The following is a 17,029-nucleotide window of genomic DNA, read 5'->3' as shown; positions in this document are numbered from 1 at the left end:
GTCTATGGGCACGTGTCTATAATCACGGCTGCCAGTGAAGTTTACCGATACTTATATTGCAAAATATTCATTAGATTTCTTCCGCTCCGTTCAACAATTTTCATGTAAATTCCAACATTATGGATATAAAACGTGAACCAGATGAATCCAATACTGACACAGGAGGTCAGCTTTGGTTTGAGGTACCAATATTGCATCCAAACAGCCAAGACGCCATTCGTATTATAAAACAAGAGAAAGCCGATGATTCCAGCTGCAATGTTGAGGTATGAGTGTTAATAATTATAATTAATAAATTCACACACCTATCTGATCAATTGAACAGACATTGTGGTGACACACATGAGTATAGTAGCGATGAATGTAGGTTAAATCAAACGTTAAAATTAAAATCCATCCAAAGACTAATTCATAATTGCATGTTCCAACTCTACCTACCAGGTATGTCTTCAGGATACTGGCATAGGTATATATTCTACCCACAAGGCTGCTATAGAGGGCAGTTTATCGTGTTTTGAATTATACTTGTTACAATAAGTTAGCTGTCAAAACTGTCTACCTCACTCTAAAAATGAACACAGCCAAGACAGTTCAGACGGTTAACTTATTGTAGGTAACATAGGTACATACAAATGATAAACTTCCCTCGATAGCCACCGGTAGCAGCCTTGTGTATGAATAGTAGCACTGGAAGGCTCTTTATATTTATTGTTTACGCTTTCACCTATTTACGATTTCCTATTTTAAGATAATAAATATAGTGTGCGTACAGGCAGAAGTCACTAAATCCAGTTTCATTGTGTAAAAATTTAATGTTGCTTGACTGGCATAAGTCACGATTTAAGATTATTGAACATATACAAAAATAAAAGTAATGAAGAACTCAAAAAATAAAGATTTTACAACCATTTTAAGAAAAACAAAAACACAAAACATTGCTCTCAGAACTGTGTATTTGGGAGTTAGTGACTTCTGCCTGTACGACAACGAATATAGGTACCTACCTACTGTCACATTATGCCTCAAGTCACAGAAATTTTAAATGAGCTTGAGAGGTGTAAGAGAGGGTAGAATATTGTTATATCACACGATTGAAATGGAGGTTTAGATAACGATGTTATGATAATAAAAATCCTTCATAAAGTTCTAAGCCAGCTCGAGAGTGGCTCGTTGTTTGGACCCCGAATCAGTTAAAATACGACGTTATGGTAAAGCGAGTTCAAAAGAATTTTTTGAGATTCCCTTTCTTGAAGATATTTAAAATGTACTTTTAAAATATAGAATTATTATCGTATAATATGCTTTTTTCAGGTACCCACAATGGAGTTGATCAATATAAAATCAGATGCTGATTCACATAAACTTGAATTCAAGCACGAGTTTGTTGAAGGTAAAATACATCCGTTCAGTTATGAAGATCCACAACCCAGCTGCTCTGACTCAGATTGGAAACCGCCAGTTAATCAGGTATGTACATATTATATTATCTAAATTTAGCTAGCAATTAAAAAAAAAGGAAGTCTCGTGGGAAAAAAGACTTGACACTCATCATTGTTTTTAAAATTAACCCAATAATTTTATTAGTATCAGACTAAGGATATGAAAACCAAATTATAATGCACGTCATGGTTATGTCTATTTTTTATTTCAACTTTGACCTAAAACCATAACAAAAACGTTGAATAATATTGTACAATATACGGACCAGTGAACTCAGAAATAATGGGAACTGAAATACTTAACGGGTAAGGCGATAGCAGGTAACCGACTCGAGTAAGGAAGAATCCGGGTTCAACTTACACACGTGTCAAGAATACGTAGTACGTCGAATACTGAGAACTACTCTCGGTTTAAGCATTTACGCTCATTAATGTCTGCATTTGCACGTGTATAATTCGTGCTTCATTTTCGTAGGACATTCACACATTCAAAAACCCTGCACCAACATGCGGCGTATTGAATATAGCCTATCGGTATTCTATTTATTATCTGTTCTGTGATACGGACGTTTTGTATTTTTTTCTATTTTTATCGAATGAAACAAAGGTTTTCATGTCCCAGTTTCAATCACCATAATTTTGTGTGAAAGTCATTGGTGGGCATTACATTTCAGTTAAGGTTAAGAAAATTTCTAGCTTGTTGTAACGACCCAACTAATCGATAAAATGATGCCTTTATGTGTATATATTGATTATTATCTAATGATCTATTATTAGGGTTTTGATGATTTTACAACGTTTTTCTTAGCTCGTATTCTTATTTGTCCGGTAGTTCTTTGTCCGGTACAAATCTTGCAATCGATTTTTAACTAACTTCCCGACTAACTAGACATTCGAAACTTTTAGAATATATCAGAACACGATGCCAATGCATTTTTTAATACTTTTAGCCATCTTTAAGTAGAATTGAATTCATTTTCAGTTAATTCTATTTTGTATGAAAAGTTATTTCGACACCATTATTGGTTGCTAGGGGTCTGGTGTCCTATCAACTAAATTATTAATATATACGTGCGTTACTATGGAAATCAAAATGACATTTCAGTATTATTTCTATCAAGTACTTACAATTTTTTTTGATCGTTTTAGCTAGTCTAGTCAAGTTTATATAATTCAACAGAAAATTTAAAAACGTTGTATGTAAAAAGTTCTTTTTATCTTGTAATTAATCGATTATTAGTGATAACGTAGGGTTTTTTACAAACACTTAAACAATTCACCATTTGTTTGTTTTATATTTTTATTGTGACCCTCGACTTAATAATATGTAGGTGATAAAGTTTTTACCTACTTTATTGTATTAATTTATTCAGCAAATTCATGTTCCGTCGGGTGTCGTATTTTTTCTAGAAAATGATTTTTTCCAATGTTCAAATGCATGAAATGTTTCAAATTATGTAAATTTAAGTATATCTGTTGTTTATAAGTAAATATCGCATGCTCATATTTTAAGTATGTTGTCTTTTTGTATCAGCGTACCTATTCAATTCTACATGGTGGTAAACTCTGGGATGTCCATGGTACATAGAAGATAAGTTAATCATTTAGATTATATGGCATGTCCACTTTTAGTTTGGAGGTAAGCAATTGTATGTCCCACATACAATAGTTTACATCTGATAAATATTTGTCAGCTACCTACATACTGTATTGTAAGTCCTACATACAATATTATGGCCCTGACTTTTTTGCATCTGAAATAATATTATATAATATTTTCTTTTTAGATCAACTATATCGACCAGTTAATGCCTCCTGATAAGAAGTCTATCCAGCGTGTAAAACTTCCATATGACGTAGATAACAATGAAATTCAAATTCATGTATCTGACATTAAAAAGGAAATAACTGATTCTTCCGAGAAAGTGGTCTGTCTCAAGTTGAATAGAGCCTTATTTTATGATAGAAATTTTATATGCAACGTATGTTTTGCCCTTTTCCCAGCTAAATACGTTTTAAATAATCACAAATCTACTCATGCGGTTTCATTTACTGGTAATGATACGCTGGATAAGAACCAAATTGGTTGCAGTTCAACTAAATATAAAACGCTATCATGCAGAATATGTGATTACAAATGCAAAAATTCTAGAGACTTCAAAAGTCATGCAATGATTCACAGAAAAGGAAAAAGTCTTAAGTGTAAATTTTGTAATTACAAATGTAAAGGTTCAGTTACCTTTAAGAGACATGAAATGATTCATACCGGTGAAAAACCATACAAGTGTGAATCATGTGAATACTCGTGCATACAGGCAAGTACGATGAAGACACATAGCTTAATTCACAGTGGAGTAAAACCATTTATGTGCAAGCTTTGTGACTACAAATGCATCCAATCTAGTACCTTAAAAAAACATGAGATGATTCATAACAATGAAAAACTTCTTAAATGCGAATTATGCGATTACAGATGCACAAATACGAATTATTTAAAGGCACATGCAATAGTTCATAGTGATGAATCTCCCTTTAAGTGCAATGTTTGTGATTGCAAATTTAAGTCCGCAGCTTATTTGAGGAAACATTTAATTATTCACAGTGAAAATAAACCCTATCAGTGCAATTTATGTGATTATAAATGCTCACAATCAAATAGCTTGAAGATCCATAAAATGGTTCACAGCGGTGAAAAACCTTTCAAATGCAATTTGTGTAATTATAAATGTGTACAATTGTGTTCTTTAAAGATACACCATATGGTTCATAGTGGTGAAAAACCTTTTAAATGTGATCAATGTAACTATAGCTGTATACAGTCATATGACTTAAAGAAACACAAAATGCGTCATAGTGGTGAAAAACCATTTCAATGTACCATATGTGAATACAAAACTGCACGATTCAGTTCGTTGAAGATTCATAAAATGGGTCATATTCGTAAAAACAGCCTTTCGAATCCGAATATTTTAAATGTAGATCTACATAATGCTTAAATATGGTTATATCAAACGGCTCACCGTGCCGAAAAATTCTTTATATTAAAATTATAAATGTTTTACATTTCTAGAGTTATGTCAGAGTCTTGCAATATGTAGGAAGTGGAAATATTTGTATTTAAAAAAAATACCGCGTCTACTCAATAAATTATACAAATAATACAATAAAATACCTCTTCACCGAAAGATTTAAAAAATCTGAGACATTTAACGTGAGAATTAGGTATTACTTGTTTTTTTAAAAATCACGTTTGTTCCTAAGTAAAAAATTTAAGTCTCCTATATTCCTACCAAAAGACGGATACAAATTGCGAACAGTGTGATGACACGTCTTACCACGTATTTAAAAAAATGAGTGAATGAGTTTCTTAATGTCTTCGACGGTCTTGGGTACTTGAATTGCAAATCTTCTTGATGTCAGGCACAATGTTAGAAAGCTGAATTCTTATATCCTACTTTGCATAAATGTTGTCCAATAATCAAACATAAAACAATACTACCTTGTTTTGGCTAGGTACTGTTTTGATAAATTCACGGAACATCCATTGCCGCTCCGCGATGTGACATTATGCTGACAACGTTTTTTCCAAAATAATAAATACCTACTAGGTACCCCCAATGGACAATGTTATTATCTGGAACCTCTTTCAATAAGAAAATAACAATCCATTCCTTTACTGCGTAGGTATATTGTATAACAAATTATACAATGAATGTGCTTTGTAGAATGTGTATTTTATTATTACCGAAATAAATGTGTTTGAAAATAATGTGCCGATTGTCCAATTACCTACCCCTCGATTCGAGTTTGTGTCCAGTCCCTTGCCATTTCCCGCAAAGTAGGTACCTTACGCCTTAGTATAACATTATATACCACCTATCTTAAAATGTAATGTTTGTCATAGAGATTGTTATTGAAAATAATATTATTCTGCGTGCCTAGGCATTGTCACACCCATGATTTTTGTGCCTCTCCCGATAGATTAAATTAATTATTAGGTATAACCATGCCACCTGACCTCCTAGTCAACAATAAGGGTACGTCAAACACCCTAACTTCGCCCGGTTTTTTAACATAAAGTCGTTTTGCCACCACAATATCCACCAATATGAAGTCTTATAGACATTATGTAATGCACAATGATAGTGTTTATTATTATTTATATTGAAGTAACACCCTTTTCATACTAAATAATACAATAAATCACTATTTTTTATATAGACGAAGTTACTGCACGATTCCCTAACTTCGCCTAATGTGTTTTAGTAGGTCCACTAAAAAATTATTGTCTATGGATACTCACGAAATCTATTAAAAAATGACCTTAAGCAAATTCAGGTCTTATGCTAGAGACAATTTGACATATTTTAAAGAAATATCTACGTTGGCGAAGATAGGAATCACTTCAATGACTGTTTCATACAACCTACCAATTTACGCTAGGGCTGCCAAAACCCAAAGCATTACAGTATCATTTTTATGTATTGATTTACATAGTAAATTTTTAATAAAGGAAATATGAGAAAAATTGTTAACTGGTGATTCAAAGGATGAATAGTTTTTAGTCTAAAAACCATAAAAATAAAAAAAAACACATTTATTTCAAGAAAATCGTTTTTTTTGTGACAACCCTAAAGCCAGGGGAAGTGTAGGAACAAGTAGTTCACAAAACATAGCCTGACATTGCATACTCAAATAATTGATGTTTTATTATAAATATCGGAAATCGCACGTTACATTTGTCAAGCAGACTATATCACTATACTATATTAAAAATATGAAGAACCTCCCTTTACAAGATTCGTAGAAATCAGCAAAATTTCAGAGGTATTCCGAAAAAATCTCTTCAAACCGGACTCGAAAAAACGGTAGGTACTAACACAAACACGGCAAACATAATGGCGGTTTGAAAATTGTGTGTTGATAGGACGAATATTATCTTTAAAATCGCCTTAGTGGCTTAAAGTGGTGCGATAGTAAAAACATGAGTTTTTAGTGTTTAATTGATTTAGGTGAAGTTAGGGTCACTTGGCGAAGTTAGGGGGTTTTACGGTACATATGTACGTCCAAAAATCCTTGATAAACTGTCAAAATATTCAACCTGTACTTAGCACGTGAGAATTGTAGGTATCTAATTATAATAATAGTATGTCAGCGAAGAATGTGATTTGCCGAATAAAAGAGACGAAAGTCAAAGGTATTTAATAACAAGGAGTATGTAAGGGAAGGATGCCAACAATGTTCGATAGAAAAAAGGAGAGTAGAGGGTCGCCATTGAAAGAGGCAGCATTGGCCCCAAGACTCGGAGAGTAAAAAGAAACGACATAACCACGCATGGGCGTGAAAAAAAATTAGTTAGAGAAACGGATATAGAGAATTAAGTTTAAAGTTAAAGCGAATTAGAGATTAAGCAGTAATATTAAGTGACGGAAAAGTGTAAGAATAATATTGTGAATTGATGGTGTGTCGATAAAGCCAAAATATAAAAACCATGTTCTCTGAACGAATCAATCACGACTTTTTCATTTTACTACTACCTATTTCTATTTATTATTAAATTATTGTGAATCCCGGGTCCTACCAACATCCCGAGCTAGCCACAGGACCCGGGATATCTCAGTAGGTACCTACTTCTATCATTTTCATTTAAATATGTTTGGACACTGACTACCTACCTTCTAAAAAGCAGTGGTTGGGACCGAATGGGTTGGAGAATCTTTTTTTGGGACGTAACAACGAAACAGCAATCTACATAGGTAATATATTATAATAATATATTTTATTAATTACAAGTATGGCAATAAAAGCACCAAAAGTATTGTCAATGCAGTGTTGCCAACCGTACAATAATTATAGTATTTTGTACTATAATTTTGGTCCGCGTACTACGAACGATATAAAACAGGTATAGTACGCCCAAAATACTATAATTTTGAATATACGAAAAAATATGTAAAAAGTACTAACATTTCGAAATTTCCGTTCGATAAATTGGTGCAAAGTACTATAATTTCGCAATATAAGAAGATTTGGAGAACTTGGGAAAAAAAAGCTCGAAAAACATAAATAAATCCCTTGACTTTGGTTTGAAATGAAATTTCTTGAATTCTTCGGTAAGCATTTTTGGTAGTAAGAGGTACCTACATAAAAAGCGGTCTCGGAGTTTCTCAAATACTCTGTTGTTTCAAAAAACCTGGTACATTTTCAATAGATAACGCGTAATATATGTTTTCCCCAAATACTATAATTTTGGAGTTTCTGTACTATAATTTCACTTTGAAAAGATGGCAACACTGTGTCAATGGTCAGTTTATTACTATTTTCACGCCTGTCATTGAAGATTATTTTGTGACACTAGGTATCCTTTTTGCTTTTAATAACAATAATATTACATAAGATGGATGTCAAACGCGAACCAAATGAATTTGCAGCTGAAACAGATGGGCACCAGTGGTTTGATGTGCCATTATTGCATACACACACCTCGGCTATTAACATTTGCATAAAGGAAGAGATTGCTCACGGCGAGGTTAGTTTTTCAAAACGTATTTATAATGAGTTAACGTTTCCTGTTCTGTGCCTTTTCTATAATCTAAGTCTGTGCCATTGAATCCAAAGGTCTTGTAGACATACACATTTAAAAATGGTTGTATAATATAAAGGAAGATACAATACAGCTATGGAACAACATTTATAGGCCATCCATGGACTGAAACCGTATGCGGCTTGGAACCGTGTGCCATGCTAAGCTTATCTTTTCTGTTCTTGGAAATATATTTTCACAAACTATATTATAAGCATCTGATCGTATCCGTTTATACCATACACTTACACTTACAAATTTAGTGAAAATATATTTTCATGAACAAAAATCATATGGCACACGGATCTAAACCGCATACGGTTTCAGTCCATGGATGGCCTCTTATATAACATCGCCACAGGATCAATAACGGGGAAATTAATTTATTCGAAACATTACGTCTTCCATTACCTACTATTGTCAGTAAAAAAATCACAAAAATAGGGACCTACTTACAGGCCACCAGTGGCGAAAGGTGGAGGTTGGCTGCCAAGATCCAACATAAATAGTGCTCACTAAACTATGTCAGTCAAACGTATTTGTTTTCATTGATCTAACAGTGGCAATGTGTAGATAAAGTTTATTAGACTTTAAAATTCATTTAAACCCATTTCAAGCCATAGTAGTAAACATATTCATGTATCTATTAAATATATATACTTACCTACTTATGCCCAGGGCTTTTTTTTTGAAAAATAAAGGTGCCGGAACGCACTTATTGAACTTCAAAATGTCTACTATTATACGACCCAAATAAATTTGACGGTCTTTAATATACGGCCATATATTTGCGATACAACATTTCACAGAGAAGTGCGTTACGGCGAACTGCATATATACAAGTTTCCGGACACGGAATAATTAAACAAACAAACATTAATACAAATAAACAACTAAAGTTTTTGTAAAAACATCATAATACATTTGAATAAAAGTATAGATACTTATAGTGATATCCAAAGCCCCCACATCCTGAAACGGTCCCCCAGTCCAGGATCTTTGGCGGGCCCCCTACCTATCACTAAGGTTAAAGGCAGTGTGACGCTATATACCTAGTAGCGTTCGCTGCTGCAAATGCTGTTCGAGGTAAAATTAAGGGTATTCAGTGTATTAACAATCATTAACCAAAAATGCAATTACACAACCACATATTTTAAAATGTTAATACGCCTGAAGGATATTAGCGCCGGAGGCGATTTTTTTTACGATTAGAGCAAATTTCTGATTTGCGTTTATCTCACTTATCTAGTCAATCCCCCAGGTTAGAGCCCTGTCAGCCCCTTTGTGGTGGCAATGGTGTTTTCCAAAGTTCAGTCCAATTCTCGTCTGGAAAATTGTCTCGATTCCTTTTATTAGCCGGCTCGCACATCACAACTCGCCTCGTGTGCCTGACAGCCATACATCAAAACTTCCGAGAACGGGCGGCCAGTGTTGCATGACACAACCTCGCACATATATCTAGCGACAGTCGCGCGTAACCTTCGAAACGTATTGATATTTACGTATAGCGAGCCGGTATAGGAATGACCAATTCGTAGGTGTTTCTTTGTGACTTCGACCCTCCGACTCGGAGCCCGAGAAGGATGCAACATGTCGAATGCAACAGCCAGATGTTTTTTTCAGACGAAATAGTTGCATTCGGTCAATCTGCGAAGCTCCATTTGGCAACACGTGTTATGTTGTTTCGTCAAACAACGATGACGTCACATCGACGTATTCGACACGTTTTTAGGCGAGATGAGTTTCGATGTGCGAGCCGACTTAGTGAGAGTCTATGGCCGAATATCTTCCACTGACTAACCACCGATCAACGTATTTTAATATGATCGAAAAGTGTCAAAGGTGGTCCGACGAGTTTGATGAACAAAAGTACCGAAACTGTTTTGGTCTTCAACGAAGCTCTTCTTCTTCTTATTGTACCATTCTCCCGGAGGTCGGCCACCATCAAGGCGATCTTATATTTGTCGTCTGCTACCCGGAACAGTTCAGTGAAGCTGTACTCGTACCAATCACGGAGGTTCTTAAACCACGAAATGCGGCACCGTCTCTGCTACGCTTCATATTGATCTTTCCTTGAATGACAATTTGGGGAATGCTGTATTTTTGTCCTCTCATAATGTGGCTGAGGTAGTGTAGGTTCCTGGTTTTGATACTACGTAGAACTTCTCGGTCCTTCCCAGCCACATCTCGAAAGCTTCAAGTCTCCGTGAGATATCTTGGTTGAGCTTCCGACCTAGGTTAAGATCTCAATTGCTAAGGAGGCGTCTCATTTTGAGAAAGGCGCTCCTAGCGATCTCAATTCTAGTTTTTATTTCCTGAGATTGGTCCCATTTCTCATTGACCCATGTACCTAAATATTTATAATGGGTCACACGTTCGATTGGTTCGCTGATAATGGGGTAATAATTAGATTCATTTGCGAAAATTCGCGTTCACATTCACTGGAAGAAATGGTAATATAATTCGATGAATACGTAGGTATATCAAACGAGATAGTTTTTCAGGATATGTTTTTTCATATGAGATAATCCAGGAAAATTAACTTGTACTATGTAAGCGCGAATATTGTTTCGTCTAATTGCTTTTGAAACATTAAAACTACCGTGAAAAAAGGTGCCGGAACGCCGTTCCACCGTGTTACATTACAAGAAAGCCCTGCTTATGCGATTAAATCATGCATAATTTTGGATAATTTATAAATGTAGGTAGTAGAATATTTCTTATCGATTATGGTTTGGTTTGTCAAGCCTTAGTGCTCGGCCGTAGTGGTTTGGCGGGCGCGGCGTCTTCCGAAACTCAAACGTATAACCGTGTGTATTATGCCTCAAAAAAGTCACTGTCTACGAACATTTCACACACGATTATACTAACCAACACCATTTATTGTGTAATATGTATTCTTAATTCAACGAAAACTAATGGGTACCCATGAATGAAAAAGTTTGCACTATTTTAACGGATCGCTCATAGCATACCTAAACTGTTGTGGTTTGGCTAGACAGAGTTTAATTGATTTTTAAAAACTAACCAGTACAATCTGCAAATTGTATTCTTAGTTCAACGAAAACAAATAAGTTAAACTGACAAAGTTTAGTGCGCACTATTTATGTCGAATAATAGCATACCTCCACGCTTCGCCACTGCAGTAGGCTACGGAGCACTGAGATTCTTTCTAAAAAGATTTAAATTGAGAGGCGATGACTGCTGCCCATGTGACGGGTACACATATGAAACTGTGTGACATGTCATTAACGTTGGCCCGTTACTGGAAAAGTAGTGATATATTTACGATAAAAAAATATATTTTATAATCTTTGTGATTCCAAATTTTACAAGAATTAGGCATTTTATTATTCAAAAAATTGGCACGATTAACACATTTGAAGATAATTCTAAAGATACTGATTATAAGCTATGTTTTTGACAATACAAATGTGATAAACATCCTACGAATAATGATTGCTTTATAATAATAATTGACCTAATAATAAGGTAGTATTTTTTTGAAATAAGCCATTTCTATTGGCATTTCCTAGTGGTTAAGTTACAACATACGGCCGTAGCCATAAATTGACAAACTATAAATGAAGTAGGGAGTAAGATCATGGTAACGCGCGTAAGGATAATAAGGCTTCAACATTATATAAATAGATTATCTACAACGTTTAAGGAATGTCCAGGGTTATTCTCTGAAAAATCCATAAAAGCTCCATTTTGACCTACGCTGAGCATGTGGGCCATTATGCCGTATGTCTAATCTTAAAATGGATACTGACTTACTAGGTGCACCCTAAACATGAACGATTTTTTTTTTTTTAATATTTGCTATATGATTAAATACGTCCTATTGTATATTTATTTTCAGAAACCAAACCTTCCCATAGTAAAATCGGAGACCAACCTTCAGGAAATTGACTTCACCGACTCGTCTGTTGAAGATACGATGGCTCATAGCAAATACGTTGACCCTCAACCCAGCTGCTCTTATCTTGGCCATGGACGTGTGAATCAGGTAGATACACAATATTATATGAAGCTTTAACAAAGTATGTGCATTACCCAATATTAATACCTTCGACCGAATGTACTTGATAGAATTTGAATTCTAATGGATTTAAGTTTTGTACTATTCTATTTAAGTAGTTTTTTTTCGACCCGGGTTTCGCCTTTCGGCATCTTCAGGCGCTGTGTATACTCACCAAGGCAAACGCACACTTACATCAAACACTCTTAACTCTAGGTAATTAAATAAATCAATACAATAAAGTAGGTAAAAACTCCATTACCTACCTATAAGTCAAGGGTCACAATAAAAAATATAACAAACAAATTAAGGATAGTTTAAATGTTAGTAAAAAAAACCCTATCTTATTAATAATAAATGCGTATGCAGTACACCGTATCACACTTCACCGTGAAATGTATCGGAAATATATGGCCGTGGTATATTAAAGACGGTCCAACCTCTGTGTCGTATAGTACTGACATACCATTCATATCTAAATAAAAGACGGTTCTTGTCAGTTTACATTATACAGGAAGCCAGCAGCGAAAATTTGAAAATAGCCGATATACGGGATTATTTGTTAGATTAGGTTAGGTTAGGTTTCATTCTTGAATTCATGAATTTTGGCAAAATCAGCTATGAAAATTTAATTAATGTTCATATTGAATTTAATAAAATTGGAGACTGTATGGTATACGGTCATCTCTTTCCGATAAGAAAGCTCACAATATACCGTTGCACGGTGAAATATTTTACGTATAATTTACATATTATAACCTGTGTTTTTATCGTTAAATTAATTCAATACTTTTTGTTCTTTTAGTTGTTTCCTGCTGGTGTCGGATTGTCAAAGAGAATCACAGAAGTACCAGAGTCATGCGCTGGAATACAGATTGACGTACAAGACATTAAAAGGGAACTTGTGACATATGAAACTATTACTAATGTAGATGCCGTCTGTCGCATAGATAAACGTTATCATATAAAATCTAACGTGGACGATCCTAATTCATTAGTAGCTGTCATAAAGGTAGAGAAAAAATTGTTTTATAGCGAAAATTTTGTGTGCAGTATTTGCTTTGATGTTTTTGCATCGCTATACTTATTAAACATTCACAAAGCGTTACATAAACACGTATTAACGGAAAATACAATTGTACAGCCATATAAACGTAGTGAATTAAATTGTAACGATATTCCATCAGATTCCAAAATACAAAACAAAATAATTGTTAATCCTGTTAAAAAGACATTTGATTGTGACCAGTGTGATTACTCATGTAAAACATCTATTAAAATGAAACTTCACAAAATGGCGCATTCTGGTAAAAAACCATTTAATTGTGATCAGTGTGATTACTCGTGTACTGCAGCTTGTCATCTAAAAGTACACAAAATGACTCATTCAGGTGAAAAGCCATTTAAATGTGTCCAATGCGATTATTCATGTATAACATCTTTTCAACTAAGGGTACACGCAATGAGTCATTCCGGTGAAAAGCCATTGAAATGTGATCAGTGTGATCACTCATGTACAACATCAAGTGGTATGAAAAGACATCAAATGACACATTCTGGTAAAAAGCTGTTTCAATGTTCTCAATGTGATTACTCGTGTATAACATCTACATCGATAAAATTACACAAGATGTCTCATTCTGGTGAAAAGCCATTTAAATGCGAGCAATGTGATTACTCGTGTATCAAATCTAATCACATGAAAATACACAAAATGACTCATTCTGGTGAAAAGCCATTTAAATGTGACAAATGTGACTACTCATGTATAACGTCTACCCTGATGAACTTGCACAGAATGACTCATACTGGTGAAAAACCATTTAAATGTGATCAATGTGATTACTCTTGTATAACATCGGGTGGCATGACAAGACATAAAATGACACATTCTGGTAAAAAGTTGTTTAATTGTACTCAGTGCGATTACTCGTGTATTACATCTAGTACAATAAAAATACACAAAATGACTCATTCCGGTGAAAAACCTTTTAATTGTGATCAATGTGATTACTCAAGTACAACATCTTATAAAATGAAACTACACAAAATGACTCATACTGGTGAAAAGCGATTGATATGTGATCAATGTGATTATTCATGTATACAATCTAGTAGAATGAAAATACACAAAATGTCGCATTCTGCTAAAAATCCAAATGGCATTTAAACCCAACACAATATAATTACTTTTTTATTCTATCAATTCTATTGTATCCATTTTTTTTAAATTTGAAATAGGCGACGTTTGTCTATTAAAAGCTGGCGATACAAAACGAAGTTGATATTGTGTTACAGATGAAGAGGTTGATAATATTATTAGGCTTTGTTGGCCTAAAAGGTAGCTAATATTTTTTTTACCTACAGTTTTGGTTCTTATACGGATCAAATAATTATAACACGTCACTTACATATTTTGTATACTTTGATTTTATTAGGATCATAATATGAAATATAACAGTTGAATTTTTATTATTTACTAAATTGTATTACGTTGAAGTCAGCGTTCTTTAATATAGTTACTGATATAATGCATTAATTCGGCAGTCATGTTAAAATTACATTGTTTTTTTTAAATATATAATATCCAACTTATCTATGTAACATATAACTATGTTTATATGCCAAAAAGGTTATTCTTTATAACGTAGAAAAATATTTTTAAATCATAAAATATCTACGTGTGAGAACGCTTTTGAAAAAAAAAGTCCTTTTTGTGATTATCTCACAATTTGCTTTAATAAACTAATGCTTTTTGTAAGTATACCCTCGAGATTATGGGTGGATTTTATCAGAATTCCTATGTGTAGATTCTATTGATTTCAAAATAATGGGTATTGTATTTTCGTGGTCATATTTAAATATTCTGTGAAATGTAATAGAAACCAATAAAAAATGAATTTTTCTATATAGGTTTTCCCTTTGTCTCACTCAAAATATATTTTTATATACCTACACAATTATACAATCAATAATATTAATTACAAATAGACAAACACAATTATTACATTTTATATAGGTTAGCAGAAAATTTGCAAATTTTTACAGACACTTGTTATGATAACAAGAACTATGAAAATATAACAGATACAGACATATATAAATACCCATCAAACAATTCAATTTATGGTGATAAACAACGCAATCCATGTCAGCATATTGATCGGCGATATTAAATATATTACCGAAATTACAAATTCTCTAATAGTATCCATTTACCAGAGTTTCAAATTATTGTAAACTTAGTAAATAGCTTACTGCATATTGTACTGCGATATCCATTTCTCCACATACCTTTTGATTGTGAGCACGTCAATAAATAGCGGATCATAATTCATTGGACATGACGTCACTCGAATATAAGTAGGTAGGTACCCGGTTTATTACATGCTGATAGATAGATTACGGGTCTATACACAGGATACCAGACACTGACCTTTTTAAGTTAAGAGGGCTGGCGTCCGCCGGAGCCCGTTCGGTGTTCACGTACTCACCCACGGTTCGGAATGTCATTCTCACGTATCAGATAGAGCGCGATAGCGTTAACAGGCCTACGCGCGTTGGCTGTTTTGAAGTAACTCGTGCTGACCAAATGTTCGCAATCACGATCGTCTCATGACCCGTAACTGCTAGTCAGTGGCGCACCCAGGATGTAATATTGGGGGGGGGGCCAAGGCGGAGAATGTTAATTAGTCCCATAGGCTCTTTTCCTTCTTCATATAATTATTTTTACATATTTTCACAATACATGGCGATATATTTGTACAGTTCCTCCTAGTTTTTATTAAATTGGAGGCATAATGGCGGTAACCGTTGAGCGTATCATCAGCGACTGGCGGATTGGAAGAGACTAACAGCGACCATGCCGGACATATGCACCTAGTATGCTAAAACATTCTTCAAATAATATCGGCTGTGCTACCCGCTTGGTCTAGAGCAGTGTTTCCCAAAGTGTGGTACGCGTACCTCATGGGGTACGGGAAGAGTTTGGTGGGGGTACGCGCAGCACCGGGCTATGGCTGCGCCTGGTGCAACAAGCATTAATACAACATTCATGCTAGAAGGTTTATTGCATGCGGAAGAAGAGCAATTGTTGGAATTATTGCCTTCAGACGGATTCTTGCAAAATAAATATAAGAAGTGTACTTAAACATCATTTAGGTTGCAAAAGCAACATGTATATCCAGTTTTAACAGAGAAATTCCTGAAATACATCTTACCTTTTCCAACTTCATGGTGTGGAACCGCATCTCAGATTAAAATTAATAACCAGGGAACCAAATTACGATGATCTGTCGTTTCAACATAAACAATTTCATCCTTCTCATTGATTATAATGAATGTTGTTTTTTATAATATAACTTTTATTTATATTTTATTATGAATAAATTTATTTTTCGTTTATTATTATTTTGTTTATGTACTACAAAAGGAAAATATAAATATATTTTGATTGTTATTAAAGTACTTATATGCATTTTTCTTTGACGAGGGGTACTCAGTGTTACGAGAATTATAGAAGGGGTACACAGATGTCGAAAGTTTGGGGAACACTGGTCTGGAGAGCTACAATATTTATGACCAATTCCACCGAAAAAAATGTTCTTTTGATTTACACCACCACCGACTGTAGTGGGTGTAGTCGTTCTTTTCGACGAATGTTTATCGTAGATTTTTGGTTTTGTAATATTGAGGTTCCAAAATATTAATTGAAAATGGACAAAAAAAAGTATTATTGCATTTAACTTATACACAACCTACTCAACACAACACAGCCTAATATCTCGTTTATCGGTCTTTTGTCTATTGCACTCGGTGTACCTACCTACACCATGGCCCCCACATCCTGAAACGGGCCCTCAGGCTAGGGTATTTGACGGGCCCCCTATCCACCGCTTAGATTCAAAGCAGTGTGAAACACTACATTAACGTTTTTCAAATTGTGTTTTAGTTCAAATTGAGGGTACTTATATAAAGAATTAT

General features: G+C 34.3%; 2 long non-coding RNA genes across 2 annotated transcripts; both read left to right on the top strand.

Annotated features, from left to right (window-relative positions):
• Positions 1–5,201, top strand: LOC147074175 (uncharacterized). The gene is made up of 3 exons (XR_015070205.1): positions 1–266; positions 1,312–1,467; positions 3,227–5,201. It is a non-coding gene; the product is annotated as an uncharacterized LOC147074175 (long non-coding RNA).
• A 2,545-nt stretch (positions 5,202–7,746) lies between these two features.
• On the top strand, positions 7,747–14,962 carry LOC147074174 (uncharacterized). Its single transcript, XR_015070228.1, has 3 exons — positions 7,747–7,968; positions 11,888–12,034; positions 12,852–14,962. It is a non-coding gene; the product is annotated as an uncharacterized LOC147074174 (long non-coding RNA).
• Positions 14,963–17,029: the final 2,067 nt, after the last annotated feature.

The sequence above is a fragment of the Rhyacophila brunnea genome, unplaced genomic scaffold (genome assembly GCF_057557595.1).
Source record: "Rhyacophila brunnea isolate RB1 unplaced genomic scaffold, BYU_Rbru_1.0 scaffold_16, whole genome shotgun sequence".
Lineage (NCBI taxonomy): Eukaryota > Metazoa > Arthropoda > Insecta > Trichoptera > Rhyacophilidae > Rhyacophila > Rhyacophila brunnea.
Note: the sequence above shows the minus strand (reverse complement) of the source record. Positions and strands in the feature narration are given on the sequence as shown.